This window comes from Apodemus sylvaticus, chromosome X (assembly GCF_947179515.1).
Source record: "Apodemus sylvaticus chromosome X, mApoSyl1.1, whole genome shotgun sequence".
NCBI classification, from domain to species: Eukaryota; Metazoa; Chordata; class Mammalia; order Rodentia; family Muridae; genus Apodemus; species Apodemus sylvaticus.
In genome coordinates, this window is record NC_067495.1 from 7760606 (window position 1) to 7773477 (window position 12872).

The 12872-nt window shown below is 41.1% G+C and overlaps 1 long non-coding RNA gene across 1 annotated transcript; it reads right to left on the reverse strand.

The window, feature by feature from the left end:
* Positions 1-9281: 9281 nt before the first annotated feature.
* LOC127675760 (uncharacterized) lies at positions 9282-12550 on the reverse strand. The gene is made up of 4 exons (XR_007975514.1): positions 12298-12550; positions 12019-12049; positions 10786-10885; positions 9282-9994 (listed from the first exon to the last, which is right to left on the reverse strand). It is a non-coding gene; the product is annotated as an uncharacterized LOC127675760 (long non-coding RNA).
* Positions 12551-12872: the final 322 nt, after the last annotated feature.

The following is a 12872-nucleotide window of genomic DNA, read 5'->3' on the forward strand; positions in this document are numbered from 1 at the left end:
AAAGAAGATGTATGGCTTACAGAGTTTCTCCTCAAAATCTAGACTGTAGGAGCCAGAGGCCCAGCATGATGGTAGTGTGTACCTAGCAAGTGAGTGGTCCTTGGTTCCCTCCCTCTTCCCCCAAAAGTGGGCATGATGACACAGGCCTGTAATTTTTAGAAATGAGGTGAAATGAGTAAGGTGTCCTTTATCTAAATTAGACAGGAGGCAATTTTCAGGGAAGAGGGGAACCAACAAGAGGGGAAAGAGGGACAGGAGAGTCATGGGCTAGTGAATATCAGTACAATGTTAGATACTGATGAGAGTGTCCAAATAAAGCCAGTTACTGCATGGTAACAAAAAAGCCAGGTTGCAATAAGATACATAAATACTAAGCAAATGACTGGATGAACATTTATGAACTGAACAGGCCTGGGCTGTCTACACTCATGACAAAAGCATTTATATATCTCAGATTATCCCTTTGCTAAATGTTTATCTCCCTATTCTGATGCTCTTTCTGAGTCTGAATGCATTTAACATAAAACTATCATTCTGGATACTGCAAGAGCTTATAAAAGACAGACAAGATGCAGGCCTCCCATTCATCTGCCCACTATATCATTACTAGCGTGGCACCCCAGCAACTTCCAAAATGCTTCTCTGTCTGTCTGTCTGTCTGCCTGCCTGTCTATTTATTAGCACTTTGAACCCTGTGGGCTTTTAAAAAAAATATGTATTACTATGTCCAGTGTTTCACAGTCACAAATTGTTGTTTTTAGAGGACTGGGATGCTAGAGTCTGAACCTAGGGCCTTGTGCATGCTAAGCAAGCTCTCTTCCACTGACCCACATTAACAACTATAATGCTTTCTGAAGTTCAGACTGTTCTATCCTGGGCCAGGAAGAGCTCCTTAGAAAGTATACAGTTTTATTTTCATCCTTAATTTCCAGTAAGAGGATCTTCCAGGTTCATCTTGTATCTATCCAGCCTTGGACCTGGAATTACCCATTTCTCTAAGAAGCTCTGAACATTTGTCTGTCTTAAATCATATTTAAGCATCACAATCTACATACAGTCTTGACTGATATTTAGGTATAATTTCTTTCTCATCTCTACATTGAACAGAACTAAGAAAGTTGTACCTTTTTAAAAAAAAAAGATCTATTTATTCATTTATTTATTTATTTAAAAGATTATTGTATGTAAGTGCACTGTAGCTGTCTTCAGACACACCAGAAGTGGACATCAGAGCCGGGCAGTGGTAGTGCATAACTTTAATCCCAGTACTTGGGAGACAGAGGTAGACGGATTTCTGAGTTCGAGGCCAGCCTGGTCTACAGAGTGAGTTCCAGGAGAGCCAGGGCTACAGAGAAACCCTGTCTCAAAAAAACAAACAAAAAAGAAAAAGAAGAACAGTAACCAGTGTTCTTAGCTGCTTAGAAAAAAAGGACTACACAGAGAAACACTGTCTCAAAAAAACCAAACCAAAAAAAAAAAAAAAAGAAAGAAAGAAAGAAAGAAAGAAAAGAAAAGAAAAGAAAAGAAAAGAAAAAAAAGAGGGCATCAGATCCCATTACAGATAGTTGTGAGCCACCATGTGGTTGCTGGGATTTGAACTCAGGACCTTCCGAAGAGCAGTCTGTGCCATCTCGTCAGCTCTGTGCCTTTTAGAAAAGGAAATTATGACAAACTCCTATTTCCAGTCTAAGAAGTAAAAGGGTTTCTAATTATTTTCCTTGATTTACATCTCTCTTGTGTAAAATCTTAGTTCTTAATGGTGTTAACATAATAACCTATCTTGTTTACTCTTCTACACAAATAATAGTTCCAAGTTAATGATATTAATGTTATTAGTGACAATTAGATCACTGAGTATCATTTAAGATTTATCTAGTTATTTTTGTCCTTGGGACCCGGACACAGGGGATTACATAGCAAAATACTCAAGACAACAAGACAACCAAAAAGTATGAAGCAAAATACTCAAAGTCACTTGAAATAATTACTGTGTACTTTTGCCACTAACTTTATAGTTGGGCTCCTTTTCCTTCCAGTTCATCTTTAATTTTTTTTTTCGAGACAGGGTTTCTCTGTATAGCTCTGGCTGTCCTGGAACTCACTCTGTAGACCAGGCTGGCCTCGAACTCAGAAATCCACCTGCATCTGCCTCCCAAGTGCTGGGACTACAGGTGTGTGCCACCACTGCTCAACTCATTTGAACTTTATTTTGAACAGCACCTTAAGGCTGCTGCAGAGCCGGAGGGTGACTTCCAAGATGACCCCACCCAGGGCTCTCCCTGGGCCTCATATTCTCCTCACCTGTTACTACTTGGCAGAGCAAAGAATTTCCCAGAGAACAAGGGATCCAGGAGAGAGAAGGGGCAAAAATGAAGAAGCTACATTGTGTCTAAAACCTAATTGTGGACGGGATCACAAGGACACCCTGTTTGTAGGACATCACAAGGGTCGGCATACTGAGAGATGGCTATTGAAGATTGCCTTTTACATAAAACTAAAAAACAAAACAACAAAAAGTATGAAGCAAAATACATTCAAAGGAACTAGCTCCCTGCCTTTGAACATTCTGCATCCCCCCCCCCTCCACCTTTAGGAAACCACTTTTACTAATTCCTGCTTTATCTGCCCAGTATTTTGTTTTGAAAAAACAAAAGAAAATAGGCAGACTTACAGCCCCCAACATTGATTTGCTACAAAATATTCCTGCACCTTGCTTTTTTCAGCACCAGCACTGTTTTTTTTTTCTTCTGGAGGTGGGAGGGGGGTCTTTCAAGACAGGGTAGTACTGGTTGTCCTGGAGCTGTAGACCAGGCTGACCTCCAACTCGGAGATCTGCCTGCCTCAGCCTGCTAAGCGCTGGGATCAAAGGCCTGTGCCTCCACAGCCTGGCTCAGCAGCAGCATACACATGTCATCAGTCCACTGTGGTGTTCCAAGCAAGCCGGCTATGTAACTACTGTCCTTTAGTCACCAAAGTTCAATGTTTCAATGCTGTCATCGTTTTGCAATTATTCTTCACCTTTAGGGTGTCTGAATTCCTTATAATTTTTGTCACTATAAATAATGCTATAGTAAATATCGGTGTATGAAGATTATCTGGATATGCAATTATCTTAGACAACTTGTCTGAAAGGTAAAGATTTATTAAGTCCAAGGTCTACTTGGTGCCTGTTTTACACATTGTCAAGGTGATCCACATTAAACATTACATACACCCTTATGACATTCCTATATAGAACAGAGAGAGTGTTCATTTTGTCTGGTTTTTTTTGTTCTTGTTTTTGTTTTTATGGTTTTTTGAGACAGGGTTTCTCTGTGTAGCCCTGAGTGTCCTGGATCTCACTGTGTAGACCAGGCTGGCCTCGAACTCAGAGATCTGCCTGCCTCTGCCTCCCAAGTGCTGGGACTAAGCCATGCTGTCCTGCTTTGGGATCTTGTCTGCATTCTCATCTGCATTGAGGTAAGCTTTACTATTTTGACAGATAGCTAAGTATATTTGTACAGGAGTCCTGCATTTTTTTTTTATAGAATAGCATTTATTCAGGGTAGAGGTTGGAAGTTAGAGAGGTAGAGAGAGAGAGAGAGAGAGAGAGAGACAGAGAGGAGAGAGAGAGGAGAGAGAGAGAGAGGGAGGGAGAGAGGGAGAGAGAGGGAGAGGGAGAGAGAGAGGAGAGAGAGAGAAGAGAGGAGAGGGGGGAGAGAGAGGGAGAGAAAGAGGGAGAGAGAGGGGGAGAGAGAGGGAGAGAGAGAGGTAGAGAGAGGGAGAGAGAGAGGAAGAGAGAGAGGGAGAGAGAGGGAGAGAGAAGAGAGTAGAGGAGGCAGGCCATGACCACTTGGAGAGAGGGGGAAGGGGAGGGGAGCCCAGGGGGCAGAGAGGTGAGAGTAGGATGAGAGAGAGAGTGGGGAGAGCAGAGTCATGCATTTTTACACCATGTCTTAGTGCTTAGTTTACCCTATCATTGTGCATTTCAATGACAATTCATTACTTTTGAAATTCACATACACACACACATCAAATACCATTTAATTTATTCTTCTATATATTTAATCTAAATTGCATATGGATTCCAAGAATATTTTTCTGAGCCAATAAATATTTAGTATTTACATTAAAGGCTATAATGATAATGCAAATAATATAAAATCCAATCAAATCATTCCTATAATTTTAATATATTTATATGCTTAGAGATCAGACAATATTTGAAGTGTTTTGTTAGATTTATAGCATCATGGTTTTATTCTAACTATAACAATGGGAGTTAATGCCTTTTCACTAAGAAAATTTAAACTGGTGGTTAGAGCTCTATTATTCATAACCTTTATGTTTGGTAAATTATTTCTGAAATAGCACTGTCATGCTTGTCATCAAGATGGCCAGTTGTCCATGTGTCCCCATTCCCTCCTTTTACTTTCCAGAGTGACTTTTCCAAAATATTTCTGGCATACATTAGCTAGTTTTCCAGAGTGTAATTTATAGGTCAGAAAATAACTGGTCATGTTGTAAAGTACTTTAGCACCGCTGCTACCATAAATCCTGAGAATATATATTTAGGTTCTAGTATTTAGACACCTAGCTATTTTTCTGAATACCACAGCCCTGTGAGGACAAAGATTTGTAGCAGTAAGATCGTGGAGCAATCATCAATCTCATTGGTATCCATAAATAAATATAACAAACTGGGTCGAAATGCCCTGAAATTCCCTGGGCTGATGCTTAAAAAGCAGCACTGTTAATTAGCGTGTTTCATGTCTGACCAGAAAAATCAGGCAGATCTGCTGAAATTAACCCCTGTAGTACAAAGAATACACTACAGATGATGTCTCAAAGCTTTCCAGAGTTAACAGATTTCAAAACACATTTTGGACTACAAATAGACAAATAAAAAAATCCCCAAGCATATATAGCCAATAAAATCGATCTAAAATAAGAGGGAAGGCAGGATACTTATAAAGAAAAAAAAAAAAGCATATACAACTACTGAAAATGTTAAAATCCAGTATCTAAACCGGGCACGCCTGTAATCCCAGCACTCTGGGAGGCAGAGGCAGGCAGTTCAAGGCCAACCTGGTCTACACAGTGAGTTCCAGGACAGCCAGGACCACACAGTGAAACCCGGTCTCGAAAAATACAAAAAACCAAAAACCAAAAACCAAAAATAAAAAATAAATAAATAAATAAATAAAATAAAATTCAGTATCTAAAAGGATGCAGGGTAAACCATCAGCCTCTTCATCTATAGCTGGAAGAAAGCATGCATACAGGTTTTCCATTGTACTTATTGGTATTCTTCTTTTACACTTTCAAGTGATATATTTAGCGTTTCATTGTTGCTCTGGTTACTTTTTGCCACCTGGGAAGAGGAAACCTCAACTGACAAAGTGCTTCCATCAGACTGGCCTGGTAGGCATGGCTGTGGGGACATTTTCTTGATTGATGATAGATGTGGGATGGCTCCGCCCATCACTGCAGCCACCCATGGTCCTAGGTGGTATAAAAAATGCAGGCTGAGTAAGCGATGGAGAAAAAGCCAGTAAGCAGTGTTCCTCCATGGCCTCCTGCCTCCAGGTCCCTGCCTGGCTTTCCTTAGTTATGGACAACAACATGTAACCTAAAACAAGCCCTCCCAAGTTGCTTTATGACATAGTATTCCCAGAGACAGAAAACAACCTAGAACAGTACTGAAGAAACAATTGGAGATATGGGCAGGGAAAAATTACTGGGCTGTTAATATCAATACAATGGACCACAACATAATGCTATAGACACCCAAATGCCAGTAAATATGAAATCTGTGTCATTAAAGAAGATGGGATTATTCAAAATATTTGTATAGAACTCCATTTTGTGGCAGATACTGTCAGAAATCTTTTATGTTCTTCCTATATTCTAAAGTATTGTTTTGAGCAGCAATGTTCTTTACTCAAGGCACAAAATCAGGGCAACCCTAACCCCACTTTCCCTGCTCCCCCTGCACTTAACATTTTAGTTAAGGTCAGTGAAATGTGAGCCTACTGGGCACCTTTCCAAAAGTTGTTGCTTTGCTCATGAAAGGGCCTGATACCTTTCTGCCAAGAATCACCTATTGCAAACCTGATGAGCGAGTGGTAGGTGGTGCTTTCTGCGGCTTGGAGCAAGCAGTGTAGTGAGCTGTGAGGTGCTCTTCAAGATTCCTCTCCTTTAAGGCTCCTAGCTACCAGGAGGGTTACCAGCCTGCACCAGCCTTAATCTGCCCGCTTGCTGGCTGGCTCTGGGAATGATACTCACAAGAAGGCAGTTGCCCTGCCCAGTGACACCCCCAGCTCTTCCCCAGGGACAGACAGCTCACATCAAACAAATGCCCCAGCTTTCTTTCTTCGAATGGGGACAGTGATGAAAGGAATTCTAAACCCCAGCTCCAGCCATTGTGAGGACTGTAGCACTGCCTCACGTCCTCTCCAGTCTAATCCTGGTTCCCTCCCTTCCCCCACCCGAGCTTGCTTGCTCCTTGGTCTCGAAAGCACTCCCGGATAGGCTTCCTGAACACAAATCTCTTGTCTCCAGAGTCTGTTTCCCGGGAAACCCCACCCACAACACTAGCAATACATTTATTCAAATGAAAGGATGTTCAAAACATATTGCGGCATAACAACAGGTTATAAAGCAGTATGCATGATGCCATCCTGGTTTTTGTCCTATACAGATTCTCTATGAGCACAGTAAATACATCTGGGAAACATGTTAGTAGATAATCTAAGAATGTCTTTTTGACCATGTGATATAGGATTTCGTTTCTGATTTGTGTTTCTGTTTTCTTGAGACTTAAGGGTCCAATTCAGGCCCAAAACGATGCAGAATGCCCTATGTAACTGCAAGTGACCTTGAACCCCTGAGTCTCACCTTTGCCTTTCAAGTGGTAAAGATCAGGCCTGCCTCACTAAGCCTAGAAGTTAAGGAATAATTTTTAAATAAGACTTAAAAAGCAGAAGCCATACAGAAAGGCTTATACATAGTATATATCTAAGTTAAGAAAAAATGTTAACCACACACAGGATGCTTTAAAAAACAAAACCTTAAATTGGGTGTGGTGGCACATGGCCCCAGGAAGCAGAGGCAGGGGGATTCAGGCAGCTAGGGTTACCCAGTGAGACCCTGTTTTAGAAAAAACAACAACAACAACAAAAAAAAAAACAAAAAAACAAACAAAAGAACCTCTATGGCCCAGTGTTTTATATTTTCAACAGAACTGACAAAAGATTGAGTCTGGAAAATGTAACAAATAGATTAGGAAAAAAAATCAAGTTCAGAAGAAAAGATATAGAATTTTTTTTGTTGTTGTTTTTTGTTTTTTGAGACAGGGTTTCTCTGTGTAGTCCTGGCTGTCCTGGAACTCACTCTGTAGACCAGGCTGGCCTCGAACTCAGAAATCCACCTGCCTCTGCCTCCCAATTGCTGGGATTACAGGCCTGAGCTACCATACCCGGCTAAGATATAGAATTTTTACAATGAAACAATATCTCCCATTGTTTCTTCAGGACTGTCCTAGGTTGCTTTCTGTCCCTGGGAATACTATGTCATAAAGCCACTTGGAGGGGCTTGTTTTAGATTATATGTTGTTGTAACACTTACAAAAGAAAAACCATATTGCTAATAAAATAGTAAAACCCTCAACCTCACCAACAAGTGCTGGGATTAAAGGTGTACGTCACCACTGCCCAGCTGTACATTTTTAAAATTAAAAAAAAATAGATAATTTGACCAGCTTGCTTGGGAAGTAATTTTTAAAATTTATTTATTTATAAAATTGTATTTATGTGTGTGTATAACAGGAATTGATGTGCAAGCATGCCATGAATGTGTGGTGCTTAGAAGACACCTTGTAGGAGTCAGTTGTCCCCTTCCAGCATGTGTGCTCTGGGGATGCAATTCTGCAGCCATCGCCTTTAATGGCTGGGCCATCTCCTTGGCTGAGAATAATTCTTTTTCAAAACAAGTTTGTGCACACTCTAGGTCTTTTACATTTCCAAATAAACTTTAGAACTAGATTTTCAATATTGGCCGAAACAACTGTTGATATCTGGATCTGGGTTACCTTGAATCTAGAGATCAATTTAGGGAAGACTAACATGCCAAGTCTTCTGGAGCTTTCAATCTGTGAGTATTTACTTCATTTCCCTTTCCTTTCTCTAAAAAATGTTTTGTTGCATTAAGGTTTATACACGCTAAATTTATTTAACTATTGTAATGGTTTTGATGAGATTACACATGGAATGGCATTTTAAAAATTGTATTTTCAGTTGTTTTTGGGTAGCCTATCAAAGTAAAACTGAGTTTTTGGAAACATGAACTTTTGTCTTTTGTGACTTGAAAAATATGGTCACAGCACTCTGGGAGGCAGAGGCAGACAGATTTCTGAGTTCATGGCCAGCCAGGGCTATACAGAGAAACCCTGTCTCAAAAAAAAAAAAAAAAAATCCAACCCCCCCCCCCCCAAAAAAAAATGTGGTCAGCAGTTGTTGGTTGTATTCCTAAAGGTTTTCTAAAGAAACAGTCGTGTCATGTGTAAATAGAAACAGTTTCACCACCTCCTTTTTGATCTGCATGCTTTGAAGAGAAGTAGAGAGGCTGGCCATTATTGCCTGACTTCTAATTTAAGGAGAAAATGCCCAAGACTTCACTATTAACTCCAATGCTATAAGGGTTTGTTCTCTCTCTCTCTCTCTCTCTCTCTCTCTCTCTCTCTCTCTCTCTCTCTCTGTGTGTGTGTGTGTGTGTGTGTGTGTGTGTGGTTTTGTTTTGTTTTAGGTGTCATTCATCCTCTTGGGAAAGAAAAAAAAAAGTGGACTTGAAGACACAGCCAAAGAAACTACCAAAATTTAAACACAAAAATAAACGGGAGTTAGGTCTAGATCTACAGCTTAGTTGATAGAGTGCTTACCTAGCATGCACAGTCCCTTGTCTATATCTGAAGCACTACATAAATCTGGTGATACAAGCCTGTAATCTCAGTTCTCAGGCCGTAGTGCAAAGAAAATCAGAAATTCAAAGATATCCATAGTTGCTAGCTAGCAATGTCAAGGTCAGCCTGAGATATATGACAGTCTGATCTCAAAAGAATGGAAAAGAAGTACTGGAGAGATGGCTCACTGCTGAAGACCATTTACAGTTCAAGATATGTTCATGTTTCCTTCAGGTAGAAGAAAATTTATAGGGGATGGCAGTCTGAATCTATACAAATGAATGAAGCCAGAAATGCTTAACACATTTGATAAATATAAGTTCATTTATTTCTTTTGGCACTGCTGACGATGAAACCCATGGCTTAATGTAGGCAAGTGTTCTACAACTGAGCCACACCCGAGCCCTATGAGAATTTTCAAAATATCTTTTATTTGTGTAAATATCTTAAAAAGATAGTGAGCTGTCTAAACAAAAGTCATTACGACGTTATTACATGGTTCAAAACACATATAGTGAGAGGGCTGGAGAAAGGGCTTAGCAGTTAAGAGTACGGCCTATTGCAGAGGGTCAAAGTACAGCTCTCAGCACATGAGGTGGTTCACAACCACAGCTAACTCCAATTCCAAGACATCCAACACCTTCTTCTGCACTCAGTGGGCACTTGCAACTCAGGCACACACACATAAAATAAAATACATTTGTAGTAAAAGGTAGCTTCCTTTTCTTCTTTCTCCTGTGTATGTGTGTGTGCATGAGCTGTTGGGCATTAAACTCAGGTCTCAGACACGCCAGGTGAGTGTTCTGCTAGAGAGCAGTGCCCTCAGCCTCACCCTTTCCTTTTGCAAACTGAACCTTTACGTCCATTGAACAACAAAGCCCCATTCTGCCCTCCCCACACCCCCTAGCTGCTAACGTTCTACTTTCTGTCTCTATGTGCTTGACCATTCTACTTACCTTGTTTAAGTGTGATCAGAACATTTGTCTTTTTGTCACTGGCTTATTTCACTTGGCTTAATGCCCTCAAGGTTCATCTGTGCTAGAGCAATTGTCAGAACTTCAAAAAGAAAAAAACAAAAACAAAAACACAGAAACAGTATTCCATTGCACAGTCACAGCATACTTTCTGTAGAGATCTGTGGATGTATAAGCACTTAGATTGCTGTAAATAATGATGCTATACCATTTCTCTGAGTCTTCATTTTCAGTTCTTTTGTATCTGTACCTGAAAGTGGAACCACTGGATTGTATGGTAATTGTAAATGATCAGACATGTGTTTAGTACAGGATTTATGTCTAAAATATATAAAGAACTCTGAAACACTAAGAAGGAATGAACCCAGACACTTTGCTGAAGAAGGTACCTAAGTTGCCAAAAAAGCACTTGGAAAGACGCTTGGTATTGTTACTATCATTTGGGAAATATAAAATTACAAGATACCACTCTAACTTATTAGAATGGCAAAAATGCAAAGAAATGTTCAGGGCATGGCAAGGATACAAAAAAATGGGAACTCTCATAGATGGTTTGGAGATGTGTCCGATGAGATAATCATATGGTAAAGTATTTAGCAGTTGCTATGCAAGCATGAGGACCCAAGTTTGTTCCCAGGATCCACATAAAAAATCTGGACGTTAGTGGCACATGCTTTTAATCACAGCACTCTGGAGACAGAGGCCTGGTGTACTTATTGGGTACTAGGGCATCCAGGGCTACAGAGTCAGACCTCATCAAGAAACAAAGCAAAATAACAAACTGGGGCATGGTGATACATGCATGTCATCACCATCTCCAATCCTGGAGAAGCGGAGAGAGAGCAGGGTCCCTAGGGTTTGCTGGCTACCTACCCAGTCTAGCAGAGTCGGTTAGTTCCAGGTTCAGTGACACACCAGGTCTTAAAATGTAAGGTGGAGAGTGACCAAGAAACACGCCGTGTTAACCTTCAATCTGTATAAACAAAGAAAAAAGGAGAGAAGACATGTGTGTATTTTATGATCCAGCCATTTTAGTCCTATGTATTTGGCCACAAAGAAAGAGCCACTTTATTTGTAGCAGCCCAAAATTGGGAACAACTGGGATGTCCATCAATAAACAAAAGGGTAGCCATGTTGTCTTACAGCCATACAGGGGAATCTTTAAAAAGGGAGAAAAACTATCAATAGGTATAATATGGATGAATTGCAAGTGAGTTATCATGTGTGAAAGAAGCTAGCCAATAATTATTACCACAGTTATGTAAAATTCTAAACAATTCAAATTTATTTTGTGGTAGGAAGTAGATCAGTACATGGGTGTGATATAGCAAGCCTGAAATCCCAGCACCTAGGAGGCTGAAGCCTGAAGATGGTGAGTAGGAGACCAGCCTGGGCTACATAGCAAGAGCCTGAGTTGCCTGGGGTGAGGGTCAGGTAGGGAAGACTGAAGGGAAGAATTTAAAAGGAAAATTAGGAAAATTTTGAGGTGATAGATTTGTTCACAATTTTGTTTGTGGTGATACTGTAGTGATGTGTGTGTGTGTGTGTGTGTGTGTGTGTGCACGCGTGCATGTGTGTGTGCATGCATGTGTGTTGTATGCAATCATATATTTTAAATATATACACACATCCTTATAATCTAATCACACCTTAGTAAAAACAGAGAAACTCCCAGAACTGACTTTATTGTCCTTTCCCCAAAAGCATGGTTCTTTCCTCTTACATAATCTTGAAAAAAGGGAAACAGAAAATTGTTGGCAGGGATGTATCTTTTCAAAAATGTTTTAAAGACAAAAGAATAAAAATAAAAATAAACCCAACCAAGAAACTGATTTTCTAAAATGTCTTCCTATTCATTTATGGATTCCCATTCAGTTGAAATGGCCTACCAAGCCCGTACACATCCTTTCATGGTTGTGATGACGTATGAAAAAAAAATACTGCTAGGGCCCTGGGCTTCGAGAAAAATGGAGTAATATGCACTTTCCCCAGCACCACTAAGAACACCCCAAATGCCTAATTTAGATATAAAATAAGGTGGAGATGAAAAGCAAAGCTATTGAGGGCTACCGGAGCTGATGAACACATGACTGTGGGTTTCCATACCTTCCAGACTGGTTTTGGAGAAGCCAGCACCCTAGAAAGAGCAGGCACAGACAGAAAAATGAAAAACAAAGCAAACAAGCAAAAAAAAACCACCCTGCAAAAAAAAAATAATAATAATAAAAAAAATAAAAAAAAAAAGCCTGCTTTCTCTATCTAGACAGAAAACTACTCCATTTCAGCCAAACACAAGGGGAAAAAAAATCTCAAAAGCCTGTGTGGCCCCACCCTTAAGCAGGAAAGGCTCGAGCCTCAAAACAGTAAAGAGACATTCTCACACACCCCTTGCCTCAGGGAGATAGCAGGGAAGGCAGGATTCCCAGCGCTGTGGCCTGCGGGGAGGCTAGGGCGCCTCCCATTCCTTGGCTGAAACAGCCCGGACTTTCCCCTCCGCCGCGAAATGCCGAGGCGTACCGCCCCCTCCGCTGACGTCACCCAGCCCTGGGGCTGAACTTTCACCCTCCTCGCCGCGCTGACTAGTTCCTAACTACCGCCAGATTACTGGAGGCAATGTCGAGGCGCCACAGAGCGCAAAGCGACTGGCGGTTAGAGACCTAGAAGGGAGCTCGCATCCCGCCCCGCCCCTCCCCGCCCCGCCCGCTAGGCAGTCACACGCAGTCCAGGAGCGCAGGCGCAGGTGCAGGCGCGCGCGTGCGCACACGTCAGCAAACGCTGCTCTCGGAATCTGGAACTTAACCCTTCCTTGCCCGGAGCTGGTTAGTTTGAACTGCGTAGGAGAGACTTGCTGAAACATAGCATTTGACTAATAACGTCAGTTTTTGAAACGCACTCTCCGTACTAAGAATCGGGGAATTCTCAGCTTGTGTGGGAAACAGCAATTCACTAAGGTGACAGGA